Here is a 22,869-nt window from a genome sequence, read left to right on the forward strand (position 1 = left end):
GTGAGCACTTGTATAAGATTGCAATGTCACATGACTGAGTCTCCAATTAACTAATTAAAGCAATAATGCATAAAAAACATTTTGTATATACAAAATTACATGTGATTCAATAAATATATATATATATATATATATATATATATATATATAAATATGTTTTGCTTACGCCACTATAAATCCACCCCAAAAAGGAAACATAATATATAAATGTAAAATATAATGTGTAAAAACATTTATAACAATAAATATATAACTCCAACTTAACAAGAATATTATATATATATATATATATATATATATATATATATATATATACACACACACAAACACACACACAAATATAACTAAATAATAATAAGCCAACTATCTCAGTTCTGCTTTCATTTTTAACACACATCCTATAGGTGCAATTTCATTCAGACCTGGAAACTTCACTGCATCCAGGTGTAAAATCCAGTATAACTCATGGTTCTCTAAAGTCAACTGCCAGGGGCCACCTCTTATGTTCTTTTTTACTTGCTCAATTACAATGAATTTAAAACGATGTTCAGGAAATTCCAAACTATGTCTATATTGGGCATTGGTAGTTTTTTCCCCCCGTATATCATAACTGTGTTCGTAAATACGCTGCTTCAACATCCACTCCGTCTTGCCTATGTAAAATGCAGGGCAGACCTGACACAGTACCCCATAGACAACTCCAGGACTATTACAACTATAATGTCCTTTAACCCTGAGACTGAACCCATTCATTTCAAAGAGTTCACCCACGTTAATAAATTTACAGTGATGACATCTCCCACATGGATACATATATCTAAGTTTTAAATCATCTTGTTGGCAAGCAAACTGTTCTACCAGATTTTTAATATTCAAACCTCTTTTCCAAACTATAACAGGTTTGTTATTAATTTTGGGTCTAAGCTCCCCATCTCCCATCAAAACCTTCCAATTTTTAAACAAAACCTCTTGGATAGATTTATAATACACATAAAACCTGGTTGTAAAGGATAATCTAAAATTAGTAGTTGCAGTAGTAACCGTTCTCCCCCTAATTCCTGAAACAGATAGATTATATAAACTTTCATTATTACCATGTACATTTTCATCAAGAATGGGGGAATAGAACCCAGACCTCCTCTTTCCCTCTACTTCTCTTTTAATGTCTTGTACAAAGCCTTCAGGATAGTCCCTCTTATTAAACATGCTCTCTAAAAGGGCACACTCACAGAGGAATAGGTCAAAATCAGACACCATCCTCGCAGCCCTCACAAATTGTCCCTTGACAACCGCTTTTTTTTAGGGGCAAGGGGTGGTTACTATCAAAGTATAAGAAAGCATTTGAATAGGTGGGTTTCCTGTATATAGTAGAGACATATCTCCCTGTTTATCACATCCTTTTCTAATTTGACATCAAGGTAACTGATACTCTCATCACCTATGTTACAAGAGAAGTACAAAAAATCAGTTGCGTTATTGATATAATCTAGAAAAATGTTAATACTATTTCTATTCCCTTTCCAAATGAAAAACAAATCATCCAGGTATCTCAAATATAAAATGCAATTTTGAAATCCTGGATGCCCAAAACGAAATCTCCGCTCCCACTCACACATAACCATGTTCGCATAGAGAGGTTCACAGGCCGCCCCCATTGCAACACCTGTCTGCTGACAAAAATATTTCTCATCAAAATAAATATAGTTATTTCTCAGGACCATTTCCATCATTTCAACACATGTATTAATAGTATCTTGATCAGTCCCCTTCCTAAGTAGAAATTCACCAAACCAATCTAGATCGACTTCATGGGGTATTACAGTGAATAAATCTTTTACATCCACTGTAAAAAAGGAAAACTGATTATTGAAACATACCTCATTACATTTTTCAAGAAAGTTCCATAAGTCAATGCAAAGATGCTTTTCATTTCTTAGTAACGGTTTAGGCTTGGTATCCAAAAACTTAGCAATAGGGGGAAGTAACAGAATTACGGGCGTCCACAATGAGGCGAAATGGAGGCTCTACAACTTGTTTGTGAAATTTAGGAAGCCCAAATACTGTAGGGAAAATTGGGGCATTCATTTTCAAATATCTGAATTCAGATAATGAGATACGACCTTCCATAAGCATGTCACTTACTCGTACATTAATCCTGTGGTAAGCAATATTTACCTCATTTCCTGACACTTGACAATAGGTAGTACTAAATAAAATATTATACATACATTGAGAATAGTCCTGCATATCCATGATTACAACCCCCCACCTTTATTAGGTTGAACAATTCTAACTTTTTGTTGTTGCACTGTAGTCAGAATGTCAAGTTCAACAGGTTTCAAGTTCTTATGATAAGTAACAGGAGTTTTAAACAAATGTCTGAAATCCAATTCACATAATTTCTTAAAAGAATAGACGGCAGGATGGATATGTGGATTACAAACGCTGGAAGGTCTCAAGTCATTCGAAATAGCCCCATAACTATTGCTGAATACAATGTTTACGTTAATTTTCCTAGTAAACAGTTTTAGGTCTAGTATTAGCTGAGGAAGGTTAGAGCGAACAGAGTTAACGAAGGTTAATCCTCTAGCAAATAAATTAGCAATTTCAACAGAATAGTCCAGAGAACTGTAATTAAATACCCTGAAATCACCGTATCATTGATAAGAATACAAGGTCCACTACCATCATCAATTGTAACTCTCTGGTTAATCAGTTCCGCTGTTGATTCCGATTCCAGCCTCTCCATTGGTTTGACAAATTCCTCCTCTGGAATCCACGCTGGTTCCAATACGACTGAGTTTCCCGGCCATTCTGTCTGCTCTGCTTGTTGTATTCCCTTCTCCCTTATCTGCTCTGAACATCTCAAATCTGCTTGGTCTAAAGGGACATCACTTCCGGTATTACGATCTTCATTCATGTTTGTAGATTCATTACCCTCACATATAAGAACATAAGAGATGGCCCCTAGGCAACTGAATTTAGAGAACCGTGAGTTATATTGGATTTTACGCCTGGATACAGTGGGGTTTCCAGGTCTGAATGAAATTGCATCTATAGGGGTAGCGTTGTCGCCTCACAGTAAGATGCTGCCCGGTTTGATTCTCAGCTAGAGCGTCTTCTGCGTGGAGACATGCGTGAATGGGCGTACCTTTGTTGAAGGTTGTGCGTCAGGCCTGGTAAGCCTGTACATAAAAATCAACTGCCAATCATTAGTGGACCAGAGTTTCTGCTGTGGCGACCCCTAACCGGGAAAAGCCGAAAGACACAAACACAGACAAACAGGGTGTGTGTTAAAAATGAAAGCAGAAATGAGATAGTTTGCTTACTATTATTATATATATTTTTTTTGTTATATTTTTGTGTGTATGTGTGTATATATATATATATATATATATATATATATATATATATATATATATATTCTTGTTGAGTTGGAGTTATATATATATATATATATATATATATATATATATACATTGTTATAAATGTTTTTACACATTTTACATTTTTTATATACTATGTTTCCTTCTGGGGGGATTTATAGTAGAGTAAGCAAAACATTTACATATTTATTTATTGAATCACATGTAATTTTGTATATACAAATGTTTTTTTATACATTCTTGCTTTAATAGTTAGAGACTCAGTCATGTGACATTGCAAGCTTATATATGTGCTCACTTTGCTTTTGTTTTTTATCTGATGAAGTTCTGTATTTTACTTAACAAAAGTGCTTATACTCGTATTAAGTTATGGTGGAATAAAGTTCGGTGACTTACTCTTCCTTCCTGGACAGACACAGACAGACACACACATAGACAGACAGACACACACACACATAGACAGACAGACACACACACACACATAGACAGACAGACAGACACACACACACACACATAGACAGACAGACAGACACACACACACACACACACACACACACATAGATAGACACACACACACACACACACAGACACACACACACAGACAGACACACACTTGTTTTTGATTTTCTTGACTTTTATTTTACACTCGCTAAACAGCAGAAGCACTGCTGAGAGTAATATAATGGCTCGCTCGATCTCACTGCTCACTCACTCTCATACATGCAGTCTCTTCTTTCTTTCACACACATACACATTCTGCTTTCATGCACATGTTCAGTCACACACTCAGACAGACACAAACACACTCATACACATACATACAAACATTCACTTTTTTTTTCACTTTCACTCCATGCCTGGTGGCCCTGTATCAAATGACCAACGGACTGGTGGTTGAGAATCACTGGTTTAAATATATGGGCAATATTTAACATCTTTGCCTGATTCTGGTCATACTGATTTTGAGTCCTGTTGAGATCTGTGGTGTGTGAGATATGCCTTGACTGTCCTTTACTCTACGTCATGAGTTCTGTCCATTTCTCATAGTTTTTCTGCTAAGAAAAGGTTAACAACTGCAGTTTCAAAATAATGAGAGACACCTGAGTTGCACATGTTGTATCCTTCAGATAATACAAGGGAATGAATGACTTATTTAAGCAACTTTTAAAGTGTATAAGAAAAATTATTTAACATCTTTAGGTCTCTGATTTTGGTTCTGCACCACCCCAACAATTTTTCTGTCTTTGGGCTGCTGCATATGCACCTGAAAGAAACAACATTATATACATATATATATATATATATATATAATATATATATATATATATATATATGTACACACACACACACACACACACACACACACACAGATACATATATATATATATATATACACATATACAGATATATATATATATATAGATATAGATTTGACTGTGGGTATAATTTAAATATTTCTGCATCAATTTTATGCATTTTCCATTCAATTGTATTTACTTTATTATTAATTAATTTCTTCTTTCGGCTTTTCCCGGTTAGGGGTCGCCACAGCGGAACTCCGGTCTGCTAATGATTGACCGTCAATTTTTATGGTGCAGAGGTGCCAGCCCGATGCCCATCCTTCAACGAAGGCACGCCCATTCACGCATGTCTTCGAACACCACTCGACTGCAGGGAGGACATGCAGACTCCACACAGAAGGCTTTCCAACCAAGAATCGAACCTGAGAACCTCTTGCTGTGAGGCGACAACGCTACCGCCGCACCACCTCGGCTTCTTTATTATTAATTAATTAATTAATTTTATTTTACATTCGTTGACCGGGATTGTCCGACTGAGCTGAAGAGCCCTTTTTCAACGGAGGCCCGGGGAGAAAAGCTCCACCATATTATACAATTTTCATTATAAATTAGATTTAAACAGCAATGTTACAGGATTATTACAAGGCATTAAGTAGCAATACAATGTTATACGGTGTCAATAATCAGGAGTATAGCAAAACTATTTCAAGATGTATAAAAAGAAATGTCATTAAGATGAATATAGTTTTTGGGGTAAATGGTTACAAAAACCTAGTTTTTTCATAATGTAGTTGCATGAAGGTAAGACAATTACAACAGAATGTTTCTCTGAGGCGATTTGCTTAATAGATTTTAGAAGACAACAGCAAGAGTATTCAAGGAAGATTAGAGAGAGCTAGTGAGAAGAGCGTGTTAAGGGCAAAAATTAGATTAAGGTATGGGAAGTAGGGGATGTTTAAGGAGGGAGAGTGCAGTGGCAGGACCAGTGACTTTTAAAGTGCACTTTGGTGGCTGTCTTAAATTGTTTAGGATGTGTAAGGGTCCTTATTTCTAGTGGGAGCCTATTCCTGGCAATAGTGGGGTGATAGCTGTACATGTTGTGTCCAAATTTAGACTTGGGTTTGTAGATTTGTAGTAGGTCTTTTTTAGTGCTTCGGAGAGGTCTGGAGGGAGAATAATGAGGCATGAAAGGGGATATTGCTGGGCAGTAGGAAGGCTGGTATAGGACAGAATGGATGATCTGGAGCTGAGAGAGAAGAAGCTGGTGAGGTAAATCAAGCCAGTTCAGGTGTTTTAGAGAGAGACAGTGATGGGATTTTTAGGTTTGGTGGGCAGCAAATCTAGCTACCTTGATGTAGGTAGATTTGAGTTTGGTCAGGAGTGCTGAGTTAAGATTTGTGAAAATTTGAGAATTGTACATTAGACTGGGTAGAAGGTAGGCAAGAGAGAGTAATCTTGGCTTCAGAGGTAAGGGATTTCTTGTTACAGTAAAGAAGCCCTAGTTTTGAATGAGTCTTTTTGATACAGTTATTAACATGCAAGTCAAATTTAAGCTGATCGTCGATGGTTACGCCTAAGAGCTTAGTGCTGGATTCAACCTGAATAGGAGTGTTATTAAGGGACTGTATGGAGAAGGAGGGTTTAATATTGTTGAACTTTTTAGGTAGGAAGAGTAACAGCTTTGTTTTTTTAGGGTTAAGGATTCAGCTAAGTTAAAAGATGCCTGAGTAGCTGAGAAGAGCTTAGAGAGAGAGTTGGCTGTGGTGATGACTGTAGAGTCACCTGCATATTGCACTAAAGATGTCGGAGGACAGGAGGTATAGAGCTGATTAGTAAGGATATTAAAAAGTAAAGGCCCTAGGATAGACCCTTGAGGTACACCCATTTTTTCAGGGAGAGAAGAGGAGAGTGCAGAGTGCCATCTCACTGAATGAGATCTATCAGTGAGATAGCTGGAGAACCATGCAACAGTATCAGAGGAGAAGTTGAGGTTATGTAGTTTGTGCAGCAGAAGAGAATGTGAGACAGTGTCAAAAGCTTTTGAGAGGTCCAAGAATAGGCAAGAAATAAGTTTATGGTCATCCATGGCTATAGAGACAGTGTTGAGGAAGGACAATAGAGCTGTAGTGTTGCTATGTTTGGGTCTGAAGCCGTGTTGAGTGGATGTAAAAAGATTTTCCTGTATTAGATACTGCATAACTTGTTTATGAATACATTTTTCTAGTACCTTAAAGAGAGGGGAGAGGACAGTGATAGGTCTAAAGTTGGAGATATCAGAGAAATTACCTCCTTTGTGTATAGCTAGAGTGTAGAATTGTTTCCAGATGGCATGGACTTTAGATTCAGAGATGGAGCAATTAATTAGGATAGATACAGGGGAACAGCAAGAGAGTCAGCTGCTAGTAGAAGAAAAGTGGAAGGAATATTGTCAGCTGATGCTGAGCATGGTTTTAATTTAGAGAGTAGAGCTTTGATGTAGCTAGTAGGTACAGGTTTGAGGGAGAAGGTATTTGAGGAGATAGTATTAGAAGTAAGTTCAGAAAAGTTGAAGATGTTAGTAGTAGAGGAGTTTGGGTTAGGGTTCAGTAGCTTAGATATTGAATCGATAAAATAGGTATTGGAAACCGTGGCAGTTTCTTCAGATGTCTTGTTTGGGCATGGATTGGGGGAGCTAAGATTACCGGGATGTAATATTTAGTTAAAAGAGTTCAAGAATTTTTTAGGATTAGAGTTTACGACTGTGGGAGGTTTCTTATAGAAGTAATTTTTATCTTTGCTTATGTGTTTTTTTTCAGCTTTCTGAGTTCTTTATATTTTTGCAAGTCTGCAGGGGGATTAGTCTGTGACCATTATTTCCATAATTTGTCTCTAGATATCATAAGGGTACAGTAAACCAATATGGGAAGTCTCTGGGACAGGAATCTATCCCTCCGGCATGCTCTGTTTATTGTGGTGACAAGGTTTAGGTCTCTAGGGCATGTAGCTCGGAGGGATTGGGATTTCTTTAAGTGGAGCATGTCCAACAGCTCTGGGCTTGACATAGCTTTGTATGTTAGGCAGAGTTGTTACTTTCTTTAACTTCATGTATAAAAAATCAGTCACATCTTTTTATACATGTTCTTGTATAACACATTTTTCTCTTACTCCTGCATAACTTCATTTTCATTTTCTTGTACATTCATTTCATATTTTATCCATGAATGACCAGTACTGCCACATTTTTTGCACTTTAAATCACATTTTTTGCCCTGTTTTATCACAAGTAATTTTTTAAATCACATTCACTGATTAAATGATCATTTTTTCCCTATAACAATAAGTCTTTGGTTGACCCCTGTATTTTGCACAAAGCCTCTATTACCCGTGAGCATTAATAATACTAGGTACATGCATGACATTATCATTTTCATTATTACTCCACATTCCCATCCCCCAGTCCATAATCTTCTTTCATCATATACTTTATAGTGTCCACTACTTTACATATAGTTAACAAATGTTCTTTCAGTTCTTTTGCTTCAACTTCAGTTATAAACTGGATCATTATTTTTTTTCTTTGTTTGCCTGTAAAAAGCTTGCACCACATATTCTGAACGTGGATAAATATTTTTCTTTTGTACATATGCACCAAAGAAAATGTCCATGGCCTGCCCAGTCTCAAATATCAAGTCACAAAAAGTCTCTATTAATTAAAATAAATGCTCTTACCTCTTTTGCTTTGACACTCAGAGGTGCTATGACAGTCCCAAACTTCATAGCTGTCCAAACTTTCTTCTTTTTTTACTTATATTTCTTCTCCAACAGTTAGTGCATAAGTTTTTTTTATCTCTGAAAATCTTTCTGGCACAGTCTCTTCTCCTTTTTCTTCTGTTTTTTCCATGGTGTCGCTCCATGAAATTGCTGCTCCACTTTCTGGCTCACTTTGGTTTACCATTTCTTCCAAATAAGCATCCTGCACCACTACCCCCACCCGAATGGAGGGCTGTAATTATGCATTTTTAAGAGGCAACTGTCTCTCCTTTAAACAATCTCCTCTGAAAGTTTTTCTCTGAATCCATCTTAGTTATAGCTACAATCTTTTTCTCCTCCAATTTCATTGCTTTTTTGCACCCACGTCATTCGAAAAAACTTCTGGTAGCAATTCTACCATTTCAACTACAGTTTAAAAAACTTTCACTCCATTTTCAGCCAGTGGTCTCACCTTCGATAACCACATCGCCACAACAGTTAGGAAATCCTATGTGGCACACCTCATCAGTAAGGGCTTGTCATCCAGAAAAAAGGAGGTCATTGTCCCACTGTACTCATCCCTCATTAGACCCATCATAGAGTACAATGCCCAGTTTGGTATATACCTCACAAGACATCTACAACTGGAAAGACCACAGAAACACCTCACTAAAAGAATCACAGGCCTAAGGCAGATGCACTATACTGTCCAACTAAAAAAAACTCCAGCTATAACGCATATCATCTACTCAGAGGCAATCTCTGCTTAACATACAAGGCCATGTCAAACCCAGAAATGTTAGACATTCTCCACTTAAAGAAATCCCAATCCATCCGAGCCACACACTCCAGGGACCTAAACCTTGTCATGGCAATGAACAAAACATGCTGGAGAGAGAGGTTCCTGACCCAGAGACTCCTCATACTCTGGAATAGACTGCCCATACATGTCAAGCTGAGCGCCTCCTTGGCCCTCTTCAAAAGGAACCTTGACGACTGGATGGGAGGTAGGAAATTTACCCTGGGGATCACTTCAGTCGCCCTGCTAGATAGGGGTCGAAGGAAGTAAATACTGTGGGAAGAAATAGCCAGGGAATTGTTATGGCTAGGCTTGTATAGACCCTAGGGTAGATAGCCTAGTACCAACCCATGAACCTATGAAAGCTGAATCATCCATGTTTTCTCCCTGTTCCTCCTGGCTGCCTCCACACCTGGAAACAGGAAGTCAGAATGTGTAACACGCAAAGCCTTCCCTCAACTACAAAGAGTAGGGGGAGTTCCCAGATGCCCAGCTCAAATTTCCCAAAGTATATATACTATGTCACTTCTCCTCTGAAAAGAGATCAAGAGCTTAGTGGGATAACCCTGTGCCATTAAAGGATAAATAAACAAAATATGTCTGGGTGGGGATTGAACTACACAGATCTGACATTTTTTTTTTTTTTACAACCATGTAAAAATGCAAAATAGAATATCTGCAGATAAGACTAGTTTTTACTGAGCACCATACCAGTTATACCCCTGAAATTATGAATCCTGTATTTTCTTTGCCAATAGTGCTAAGAATAAGCAAATAACAAAGAGGAAAGAGGACATTCCTGTCTGATTCCTCTATTCTAATATATCTTATCACAGAGGAACCCTCCCACCTTAATTCTTGTATCAGACCCTTCATACATAGGTTCATAGGTGTGTACTAGGCTAATGGCCCTGGAGCCTTTACAAGCCTAGCCCATAGAAGTACCCTGGCACTGTCCTTCCCAACGTTAGTTCCCAGTGCCTCTATCAAGTACAGCCACTGGAGTGATCCCCGGGGTGAAATTTCTATTTCCCATCCACTCATCAAGGTTTCTCTTGAAGAGGGTCAGTGAGGCGCTCTGCTTGACATGTATGGGAAGTCTATTCCAGAACATGCGCAGTCTCTTGGGTATGAACCTATCCCTCCAGCATGTTCTGTTGATTGTGGTAGGAGCGTGTGGTGCGGAGGGATTATGAATTCTTTAGATGTAGCATTTCTAACAGAGCTAGGTCAGACATGGCTTTGTAAGTTAAGCAGAGATCACCTCTTAATAGACGATATGAGACAGAGAGTCACTGGAGTTTTTTTTAGTCTGTCCAGGTAGGACATGTGTTTAAGGCCTAGGATCCTCTTCATGAGGTACTTTTGGGGCCTTTCCAGCTGTTGCATGTGTCTAGTGAGGTCAAGCCAAATGGGCCATTATACTCAATGATTGGCCTAATGAGGGAAGAGTAGAGAGAGATGATGACCTCTTTCTTCCTGGATGCAAAACCCTTGGTAATGAGATGTGCCACATAGAAGGACTTTCTGCCCACAGTGGCAATGTAGTGGTCGAAGGAGAGGTTGCCGTCAACCTGTGTCCCCAGATCTCTTATAATGCCATCAGTTCATAGGTTCATACTAGGCTATCTGCCCTGGGGCATTTATAAGCCTAGCCCGATTGTGTTTGGCTTACACCACCCCTTGATTTGAGTACACTGTGCCCTTATTAAAGTTTAGTTTACTGTGCCTCTGTCTAATAGTGACATGGAAGTAATCCCCGGGACAAACCTACGATCCCCCATCCACTTATCAAGATTCTTCTTGAAGAGAGTCAGTGAGGTGCTCTGCCTAACATGAATTGGAATTCTATTCCAGAGAGAAGGGAGCCTCTGGGTTATGAATCTGTCCCTCCAGCATGTTCTATTTATTTCTGTGCTGAGGTTCAAGTCCCTCGAGCGTGTGGCTCTAAGGGATTTAGATTTACTGAGGTGGAGCATGTCCATTAATTCTGGGTGGGACATAGCTTTATATGTCAGGCATAGATCGCCTCGAAGTAGGCGGTATGCAACTGAGTACAGCTGGAGGTTTTTAACTGAGCAGCATATGGCATCTGAGTCCCTTGATCCTCCTGGTGAGGTACTTTTGGGGTCTTTCTAATTGCTGCAGGTGTCGGGTAAGGTACATCCCAAAGGGGGCATTGTATTCTATGATGGGCCTGATGAGGGCTGAATAAAGGGGCACGATTACCTCTCTTGATCTAGATGTGAATCCTTTCATGATGAGGTGGGCTATGTAGAAAGTCTTTCTAACCACTTTGGCAATGTGGCTGTCAAAGGAGAGATTGCTATCAGCTTGGGTCCCCAGATCCCTAATTACTTTCTCTGTACTCAATGGGTTACCACCTATGTGGTAATTTGTGGGCACATTGTTTTTGCCAAAGGGTATGACTATACACTTTTTGGCATTTAGCTTTAGACCATGGCTCTGGCACCAGTTATCCTTCTCAGTGAGACCTTTTTGAAGGATGTTTGTGTCAGCTGGATAGTCGATTATGGCGCCCAGTTTGCAGTCATCTGCGAACTTGGTGAGCCATAGTCCTCCCACGTTGGCCTGTACCTCAAAAAAGTAAATACCAAACAAGAGAGGTCCCAGGACAGAACCTTGTGGGATGCCACTTGTGACCGGTTTCGAGTCTGACATGGCTCCAGCAACTCTGACTTTGTGGGTTCTGTCTTTGAGCCAGTTTGCGACCCATCTTGTGACCTAGGGGTTTATATTTAGGCTGAATAGCTTATCTATGATGCCCGAGTGGGGTATTGTGTCAAATGCCTTTGCGAGGTCCAGATAGGCTGTGTGGACTACCTTCCCTTCATCTATGGCCTTGGTGACTGTTTTGAAGACGTCAACCAGGTTCAAAAGGCAGGATCTGCCCTTGACGAAGCCAAACTGGGTAGAATCTAGTGTCTGTAGGTCCCCAATGTCTTTGTTTATGAGTTCCATGATGATCCTCTCCATAGCCTTGCAGACTAGGCTAGTCAGGCTTATGGGGCGATAGTTTCCAGGGTCCGCAGAGGCGCCATCTTTGTGGAGTGGGACCACTGTTGCTGTACGCCATTCTTTTGGCACATATCCTGTAGTGAGGCTGAGATTGTACAGCAGTTTTACTTGACGGATTAGTTCTTCTTGGAGTTCATGTAGGACGCAACCCGGGATGCCATCTGGTCCCATGGAAGCATTGTTTTTTTGCTTTGGAGAGGGCGGCCTTCACCTGAGCATCAGAGATGTTTGGGAGGCTGCACTCTGCCGGGATAGATACTTGCTCTTTTTCTGGGGGGGGGTGGAGAAGTTTGCACTGAACCTGTCTGCCAGGATATTGGCGATGTCTGTGGGTTCAGTGTATTTTTTGTCGCTTAGAATCAACTCAGAACAAGTCTGGGAGTTGCATCCCAGGTTCCTAACATAACTGAAAAAAGACTTATGATTGTCTTTAGTGTCCTGTGCAATTTTTCTCTCGAAGCTGGCCTTGGAGGATTTTATGAGGATCGTAATTTTTTGCTAGTACTGATCAGAGATGCCTTCCCTTTTAGGGATTTTGCTCTATCATGTAGTAGCTTCCTCCTTCTGTTGTACAGTTTATTTATGGCTGGGGTCCACCAGACTGGACGCCTGCCTTTGGATGATTGGGTCTTGATTTTGTTTGGGATAGCATGATCCATGCATTCCTGGAGATGTCCGTAGAATGCGTTTATATAGGATTCTGCAGTTTGGGCCGTAGTTTCCACTGGCCCTGGGGCCTTGAAGAATTCCACTTCAGTTTTGAGAAGTGTGAAGTTCACTTTTGAGAAGTTTTTCACTGTGGTTTTCTGGGCTGGGGGTGGGGTCGGGATGTGGATATCTAGTGAAATTAATTTATGGACTGATCTTACCAATGAGGGATATACTTCTGGTATGGAGCATAGAGTCCCCATGTTGGTAATGATCAGGTCTAGTATGTTTTCCCCTCTTGTGGGAGTGGTGACTACTTGTTCCATAGCATTTGAGTTTATAAATTCCAGGAACCTTTGGGCTAAGGTGCTGGGGCTTGAGTAATGCTCCCAGTCTATGTTTGGGTAGCTGAAGTCGCCCAATATAATGGTGTTCGGAGAGATCTTCATGTTCTCCAATGTTTTCAGGAAAGCCGAGTGGGATTCCTGACTTTCAGAGGGTGGTCTGTAGGATGCTATAAACTGAAAAGCAGTCTTGCCCACTGTCAGTTGTACATGGATGGTCTCCGATACTTCGTGCAATGCCACTAACCTGGAGGTGTGGATATCCTTGATAAATATGGAAACTCCCCCTCCTTTTGGTTCGGTCTGGGTTTTGGGGCCGAAAAACATGATATGAGGTATAACCTGGTAGTGCTGGGGTGCTCTCTGGAGCCTTGAACCAGGTTTCTGTCACTGCACAGATATCGATGTTCTCCATACTGAGGAGAGCTTTGAGTGCATGTATCTTGAGGTTAAGACTTCTGGCGTTTACCCTTAGTTTCTTGTTCCTTGTACTGTCTATGGAGGTGGGTTTGACTTTTGAGCCTTGCCTAAAAAAGGCACTATGGGGGTGGCAAGAGCCTTTGCCAATATCCGAAAGCCCAGGGGTGACAGGTGCAATCCGTCCCTAGCGAAGCAACGTGGCTTGTAGAACATGTCATTCCAGGCTGACAGACACTGGATCCCCTTTGAATGACACCAAAATTTTAGCCAGTTGTTAAAATCGATCATTTTTGTCTTTATACTGTGGCATCATTCTAGGTAAGGGTAAGATGCTGCTCAAGGTCAGGGTCATACCGGCCTGGGCTACATGATCAGAGAGCTCCTCTATGTCTCTTTTCATGTAGTCGAGGGAGGTATGTCTCAGGTCATTCACACCAGCATGTACAATGACCGAGTCATATTTGTATTTGCTTTGGAGGATCCTAGTGCCCGACAGGCAGCTCACTGTGACCTTCTCTTTATTCAGCCTGGTAAGCGGGACGTCAGTGTGTCTGACAATAGAGTCACCTATTACAAGAGTATCAGGTGTGTTATTCAGCCTTAAGGGCTGTGACTGCTTGACACACTGACTTTGTGTGCTATGTGTTGTACGTGTTTTGTTTTGGGGTAGCGTTTGCTTGGATGTCTGCTTTGGAGGTCTCTGTTGCTTAGGTAGATTTTTATTTAGAGCCTCCGAGTATGTTTTTGTGTTTTTATGTGTTTGGTTCGCTGTTGTGGTGGGACTATGTGATACTGGAATTGTGTTGTGTGAGGTTACCTTCTCCTCCTGACTGGTTACACCAGTTTTGAGATGAGAGAGCTCAGCCTCCAGTTTGTCTATATGGTTACATCTCTCACATATATTTGAACCTGTTTGGAGGAGGAGAGGGTTGTCTGTGTACATGAGACAGTTGTAACATTGCCTCAAAATTCCCAGATTCACCAGCTGGACTGTAGAGGAAACCATTGACTGACCTTTGGACATGCTAGAGTAATATAGGGAACTGAATTAAAATGGACCAATAGGGGACACGGTAATCGTACAGAGTATAAGAGTAAGTAGTGCTTATGGTTTATTAGTGCTAACTTGTAAAATTACTTATTTGGACCAGTGAGGGGCCTTGGAATGAGAATATGGTGTTTAATTTGAGAGATAGAGCAGTTCTAAGGGAAAAAGTGAAGAACAGACTTTGTGGAGCCAGGAATAGTTTAAACCCAATTAGGTGGCGCTGCCCAATGTTGCGCTATGCTCAAAAACACGCAAAACCGCGCAAAAGAGGGTTTTAAGAGAGGGTGATCAAGCAGTTAGGAATTGACCCAAAATGGCCAATAAAACTACAGTTTCAAGGCAGTAACCACTCCCACAGGGGCAAGCAGGCTGCTCAATGTTTATCGCTGCCACTGATGAACACAGAGACTTCCCTTTAGCCCAAGCAAACAATGGCCTCCAAGAAACATACAAACAGTTCAGAACAGCAAATCTGTAACTGAACTTTTTTAAATCTCAGAAAAGTGGGAAAAAAGCAAGATTTTTTTGTTTTTTTTTAATGAAAGCAGAGGTTCACAAGTATCAACAAGTTAGAACAGTGCAGTAAATGACCCCACACTTGAGTGCTAGGCCAGAGACAGATAAAATGCAAGTTTTAAGAAAAAAACGATTTTAAAAATAAGTGCAGGCAGGAAATTCAGTAACCAGCTCTAGGTTGTGTTCTAAATACAGTTACCAACACAGAAATCAAGTTTAACAAGCCAGAAAATGCTCAAAAGTAGGCGGTATTCAGTGGGCTCCCATCGATATGGAAATTAGTGGTAACGGAGTTTTTCCGAAAGGGGATGATGATGCATTTTTTGGCATTAAGCTTAAGGCCATGGTTTCGACATCAGTCATTGGTCTCAGTGAGGCCTTTCTGTAGGATCATCAAAAAGCACTTGCAAGGGCAAACAACAAGAATTTGAGCTAGAAAAAGTATTTATTCCACAAAACAGCGATCTACTTCTTTCGGCTGCTCCCATTAGGGGTCGCCACAGCAGATCAACTGTTTCCATTTCTTCTTGTCCTCTGCATCTTGCTCTGTCACATCACCACCTGCAAATCCTCTCTCACCACACCCATAAATCTTATTTGAGGCCTTCCTCTTTTCCTGTTACCTAGCAGCTTCATCCTTAGCATCTTTTTCCCAATATACTCTGCATCCCTCCTCAGCACATGTCCAAACCAACGTAATCTTGCCTCTCTGGCTTTGTCTCCAAACCTTCCAACCTGGGCTGACCCTCTAATATACTTATTCCTAATCCTGTCCATCCTTGTCACACCCAGAGCAAACATCTTCAACTCTGCCACGTCAAGCTCTGACTCCTGCCTTTTTGTCAATGCCACTGTCTCCAACCCATATAACATAGCTGGTCTCACTACCCTCTTGTAGACCTTCCCTTTCACTCTTACTGGAACTCGTCTCTCACAAATCACTCCTGGCACAATTCTCCACCCACCCCATCCTACCTGTACTCTCTTCTTCACCTCTCTTCCGCACTCACCATTACTCTGAACTGTTGAGCCCAAGTACTTAAAGTCATCCACCTTCTCCACCTGTACTCCCTGCATCCTCACCATTCCTCTATCCTCCTTCTCATTCACGCACATATATTCTGTCTTAGTCCTTCTGACCTTCATTCCTCTTCTCTCTAGAGCATATCTCCACCTCTCCAGGGTTTCCTCCACAAAACAGCGATAATATACAATAAATCTACACATGAACACTTTAATGTGTTCACCACATTTTCATCTACACTAGGACTTCTTCAGATGTATGCATACCCCTTTGTTACCCTATCCTTTAAATACGGTCATCAATTAAAAACAACCAATCGCACGCTTGCTTTAATAAATCAAAATAGTAAAAACTTAGTCACGTTATACAAATGATTATAAAACACAAAAAAATTCCTTTCATTTTCATAAATTAATGCAAAATACATGTAAAATAAAGAGCAAGTGCACTTAAAATTCATAATTATCATTTTAAAACCTACAAACTTTAAAAATGTATAACTAATATGTATTAGGATTCTTTCCTTATACAAAAAGATGTATTATTTCACTCGTGTTGTTCTTTAGCTCCATCTGGTAGCCACCAGCCTAATTTATAATTTTGTTACTCTAAGTTGTAAGACAGAGGCTAAGAGGGTCATTGAGACCAGGTGGTTTTGTGGCTTCTAGTATTATTTGCCAATATAACTCTCTGTATTCAAACCTAGTCTACCATAGTCCCCCTCTCTGTTCCTTTGGTACTACTTCCAAAACAAAAAACTGAAAACTGGTTTCGTGACATGTCGTTTAATGCTTATACAATGCATCATTTTCGTTCTTATTTTTAATGTCATACCCATGCTCGTATATTCTTGTTTTTAATTTCCTTTCAGTTTTCCCTATGTAAAATGATGTACAGTTTTCACACAGTGCTAAGTATACCACCCCACATGTATTATAATTCGCAAAACATGCACTATCTTATTCCTACTGTCCAGATGTAAGCTATCACCTTTCTTAACAAAGGGACTTTGTGGACACCCCCCACATTTAAATATCCCTATTTTTCTTCCATTTAACGTTGAGTTTCTATTACTATTTTCAAGGATATTTGTTATATCAACATATTTTCTATAAACACATTTCAAAGGTTTATGAAAATACCTTCTAAATCAGAAATCTCCTTAAATCTGTCCCATTCCTTTTCAATAATACCTCTAATTAAACCTGCATCACCATTGTAATCCATTATATATGCTTCCTCATAGTCACTGCTAACTCCCCATCAATACTTTCTATGCCTCTGTCCGCTGTCTAATGGGGTACTCTGTTCCCTTAATATAGGTGCAAATCTTGTTTTTCTTTCATCCTTAACTTGTTTTTCAACTTCTCTTATTAAGATGTCAGGGTAGCCTCTTTCTCTAAACATTCTACTTAGGACAGCACATTCTTCTAAAAAGTCTGTATCATTTGAGGCCATCCGGCTACTTCTTACAAACTGTCCTTTCATTAGACTTCTCTTCTGGTAGAAAGGATGGGCACTTGTGTAGTGCAAATACGAATTCTAATAAGTCTCCTTTCTATATACCATTGATACAAAACTACCTTTGTCCTTTTTAATTGTAATATCTAAATAATTAATGTAATCATATTTGATGTTTTAAGTAAACTTTAAAATGAGGTTGCCCCTGATGTGCAGTCCAAAAATTCTAAAAATGTTATCTACCGTCTTATTCCAGAACAAGATGTCATCAAGGTATCATTTGTAAAGAATCCAGCATTTTGCAAAATCTGAATTGATCAAATATTTTTTCTCCCACCAAGAAAGAATAATATTGGCGTATGTTGGGGTGCATCTTGCCCCCATTGCTATGCCTTTTAACTTCTGATAAAACTCCCTTTCATAAAATATGTAGTTATTTCTTAATACTACTTCCATTAATGTTAAACAAGTATTAAAATCATTAGTAGTAAGTTTCCCATAATATACCAATGCCTCTTCAAACTGCTGCATTTCTTCCTCATGTGGTGCAGAAGTAAAACGTTTATGTCTATAGTTTTAAAAATAATTTTATCATCATATAAATTTTGTTTTATGCATCTCAACATATCCCATGAGTTTTTAATACAATACTTCCCTTCAAAGATAAATCCTTCAATTTAGTATCCAGAAATTTAGCTAAGGAGGCAGTAACAGAGCCCTTTGATGAGACAATAGGTCTCAAAGGCGGATTCAAAGGATTTTTTATGAACCTTTGGAATTCCAAAAATGGAAGGGACTCTCGTTTTTTCGTTCTGTAAATATCTAAAAGTTTCTACGTTAATTGTCCCTTCCAGCAACAAATAATTTAAAATTAAAAAGATTTTTATTAGCATTGTTAATCTCATTAAGTGATGCTCTTGTATAATTATCATTTAAAATCTCTTTCATTTTGGGTTATCCATTAACACTGTGCCACCCCCTTTGTCTAGTCTCATTACTCTTGTAGACTTGCCCCTTTTTAGCTCATTCAATTACTCTTGTAGACTTGCCCTTTTTAGATAATTAATCTTTCTTCCTTAGACAAGTTGAGAGTAACTTTATTCCGCTCTACACCTCTTCTTAACTCCTTTTCTAATAGCGAATCAAAAATTTTTAACTGGGGGTGTAATGGTGGGTTGAATGTGCTTTTTCTTACTGATCCTTCATTATTTTTAGATTTCCTTTGCCCTTTAAAAAACAATTCCAGATTCTTTTTCCTTAGAAAAAGCTTCAAGTCTATAACAGCCTTGCTTATGTCTGTCTTTTATTTGGAATAAATTTAAAATCTTCTAAAAACAACTTAAAATGATTTTCATTTACCTGTACACTGCTGTAATTATATATATTATAAAGCACCAAAGGGTCCAGGAAGCAGCAGGAAACGGCTTAACAAGAAACTTTTACTGAAGTCTCACAAGCGCTTTCACCCTGACTCAATTGCAGGGCTTTTTCAAGTGTAATTGAGTCAGGGTGAAAGCGCTTGTGAGATTTCAATAAAATTTTTTTGTTAAGTCATTTCCTGCTGCTTCCTGGACCGTTTGGGGCTTTTACTGGTTTGACATACGGTCTTCTGTCTGCTTCAAATATATTATAACCTTTAAAACTATGTTTACAGTCCTGTATTATGATTTGTTCCTGTCCTAAAACAATACCAGCTATCTGTTCCAATTATTGTTCCTGAAGTTCCCCTTGCCTCTGTTGTAACTGTAATACACTGGTTCCTTGTTTTTCAACCTCTCCGATCTTCGGAGAGGAGTAAACTCTAAAGGGTCCCCCAAGTTATATGTATTTTCCCTATCTTCACATCTGTCTTCCTGGTAAGAGCTCTCATGGTTGGTGCATACAAACTCCCCTTCCCTGGCTGTTTTAAAGTAAGTCTTGGGCTTAGGGTAAACAACTTGCATTCTATATTTCTGTAAATCCCTATCCACTTTTTTCATTTTCCTTTTAAAAATATTTCTACATTTTAATTCAACTTTTTCCAAAATATCATACTATTTAGCTTTTTCTCTCTCTATTGTTAACTACAAGTCAATCAAAAGATTTTATTTATTTTACATTTGCTTACCGGGAAGGTCCAACTGGACAGAGATGTCCGTTTTCAGTGGAGGCCCAGGGAGAAAAGCTCCGGAACAATTGCTAACATACTACACACAAGATATTTACACATTCAGTTACAAAAATATAGCAGATAACATATGACTGCATAAGATAGGTACATAAGCGCAGTGGTTTAGATATACAATTAAAAGTATAGCAGGTAGTAACATTTGACTGCAGTTCATACAGTATGTTTACTAGAGATAATCTTGAAGATGTGCTGAAGATAAGACAAGAAAGGAAAAACTAAAAAAGGAGGAGAATATAGACAAGTTCATATGAGGTGCATTAACATTTTAAGGGAAAGCTTTTCAACTTAGTCTAGGGGAGAGTTACTGGGTATAAATGGGGCAGTGGGGAGTAGACAGTGAATTGGTAAGTAATGTGTGATAATATATAGTGCATCTGTGGGAGCTTTAAAGAGGTTGGATAGTGGGTAGCGCAAAGGAGTTAGAATATGTCAGCCAGGTGCTAGGCAGTTGCATGTCCAGGAGTTGTTTACGTGGGAAATAAGCTGTTTTTTGAAGATGGTTTTATTAAGTTGCACCTTGATTTGTAATGGTAGGGAGTTCCAAGTCTTGGCAGTCCTGCTAGAATACAGGGAGTCACCAGAGCTGTAATGGCTTTTGGAGATTGCGATTAGTGCCTTGTTAGTGGATCTAAGTTATCGGCTATTGAAATAATAGCGGATGATAAGGTCTTGTAAGGCTGGAGTTTTGTCAGGTTGGTACAGTATTTAGTGAGCTAGAAGAAGTTGATTCAGAGCTAAGGTGTTAGGGAGTTCAAGTCAAGAAAACTGTTCAAGGGCCTGACAGTGGGGGATGCGGTAGGAGGAGTTTGTGGCGAATTTTGCTATTTTGTTGCAGCATACTGAGAGCTTGTTTAAATTGCTCTTGTTTAGATTAATTAGGACAGGAGAAGCATACAGTAAGGTAGAGAGAAGATGGGTATGAGCTAGGGTAACTTTACTGTTGCTGGTTAGGAAGTTTTTACATCTGTAAAGAGTACCTATTTTTTTGTTGTTTTTATTTATTGTATGAGCTGTGAGTTTTTCAAATTTTATATTATTGTCAATAATAAACCCTAGTAATTTAGTCTGTGTGACGGGGTAGATAGGGGTATTATCTTATGCAGAAACAGAGAATGGGGGAGTAGGTGCTGCTGCTTTGGAAGGATAAAAGAGCATAAGTTTGGCCTTTTTAGGATTTAGTATTAACTGGGAGTTTGTTATCCAGGTTTTGATGGATATAAAGGCTTCTTGGGTCTTGATTTGAAGTTGTTGGAGGGTGGGGACAGAGCAGATTAAGGTGGAGTCATTAGCGTATTGAACCAGGTTTGCTAGGTGGGTGGCTTTGTGAAGATTATTTGTAAATATAGTGAAAAGTAGGGGTACTAGGATTGATCCTTGGGGTACTCCTAGTTTTACAGGAAGTGGGGGGAAGGGAGTTTTTCCACTGAACGGCTTGTTGGAGTTGGGAGAGATTTGTCATGAAACCATAATAGAGTGGGGGTAGTTAGTTTTAATTCGGAGAGGGATGTTATTAATTTTGTATGGGAGACTGTATCAAACGCCTTTGATAAGTCGAGGCAAACTGCAGACACTAGTTGGCCGCTGCTGCGCTGCATATTTACTAGGTTACTAAAATGGATGAGTGCAGTGGTAGTGCTATGGTTGGGGCGGAATCCATGTTGAGTTTAGGCATGAAGTTGTTGGAGAGGAGATGTGTTAGGACCTGGGTGTGGATACATTTTTCCATTATTTTAGCCAGTGGGGAAAGTATAGCTTTAGGGCAGTAGTTTGTTAGGTCAGTGGAGTTGCCCCTTTGTGAACTGGTATAATGTTGGACATTTTCCAGAGAAGTGGCACCTTTTCATCTGAAATTGATCTGTTAATGATTACAGAGATTGGGCAGGAAATGGCTTTGGCTGCTATTTGTAGGAATTTGGCAGGTAGTTTGTCTACTGCTAAGGTGGTGGGTTTAAGTTTGGTTAGATGTCTATAGATTGTGTAAGTTGGTACATGTTGAAGGGTGAAGGAATTAGTGTTATTTGATGGGTTATATAGTATAGTTGGGGGTTGAGGAGTGTGGGTCTGTTGACAGCTTTAATATAGAGTTGGTAAAGAACTCAATGAATTGTGTGGCTGTGTTTATAGAGGTGGTGTCTATGTTTGGATAAGGAGTTGGTGATTTACCTGGTTATAGAATACTGTTTATGACGGCCCAGAACTTTTGTGGGGTGGCATTATGCTTAGTTTGAATTTCACTATAGCATTTTTATCTAGTCTGATTTGCTTTTTTACAGTGTTTCTCAGCTGTAAGAATGTTTGCCTATTAGGAGTAGTTTGGTTTTTGTGCCAGGTGTCCCATGCTTTGTCCCTTTGTTTCATAAGTTGCCTAGTGCTCTTGGTAAGCCATGGAGGCATAGATGGTTTTAGTGCGGATCTGTCTTGGTGGAGCAAGTTGGTTGAGAAGGCTTAAGAAGATAGTGTTGAAATACTCAACTGCTTCATCTAAAGGAAGTCTTTAAAGACCTGTTAAGAGTGTTTAAGGGCTGTATTAAGGTCTTCAGTCCTGAAGTTTTTAGTGTATCTGATGAGTTTAAGAGAGCTAGTTATAGTGAGTTTAGTTTGGTCCCTGATGAAGTTGGTCAGGAGGTGGTTGCTTAGAATGTTGGGTAGTGTACCAAAATTATGGGTGGAAGATAGGCGATTGGTGAGAATGCAGTCTAGTATTTATTCTTTTTTTGTTAATCTTTTTTAAATTTAATTTAATTTTTGTTAATCAGCACTTCTATTTCTATTTCATTTTGTTTTATAATGGCTTTTACAATATCAAAGCCACTTCTATCAAATACCTGGGTCAGTTCTTTGTGAAATTCTGACCCTTCGATTACCTTGTTAGGATACTTGCATACACGTAAGTCTTTCAACACAATATTCAGTTTCAAACACTCTCTGAGGTATGCATTGTCCCAAGTCCATTACTTTATAATTCTGTAAACAAGCATTAAACT

The 22,869-nt window shown here is 39.2% G+C and overlaps 1 protein-coding gene across 1 annotated transcript in view; it reads right to left on the reverse strand.

The window, feature by feature from the left end:
* The window catches only part of UBA6 (ubiquitin like modifier activating enzyme 6), a 2,440,735-nt gene that overhangs the window by 1,229,939 nt on the left and 1,187,927 nt on the right, over positions 1-22,869 (reverse strand). The gene's annotated exons all lie outside the window — the stretch shown is intronic.

Source organism: Protopterus annectens, chromosome 2.part0 (genome assembly GCF_019279795.1).
Source record: "Protopterus annectens isolate FY-2018-M chromosome 2.part0, PAN1.0, whole genome shotgun sequence".
Lineage (NCBI taxonomy): Eukaryota > Metazoa > Chordata > Ceratodontiformes > Protopteridae > Protopterus > Protopterus annectens.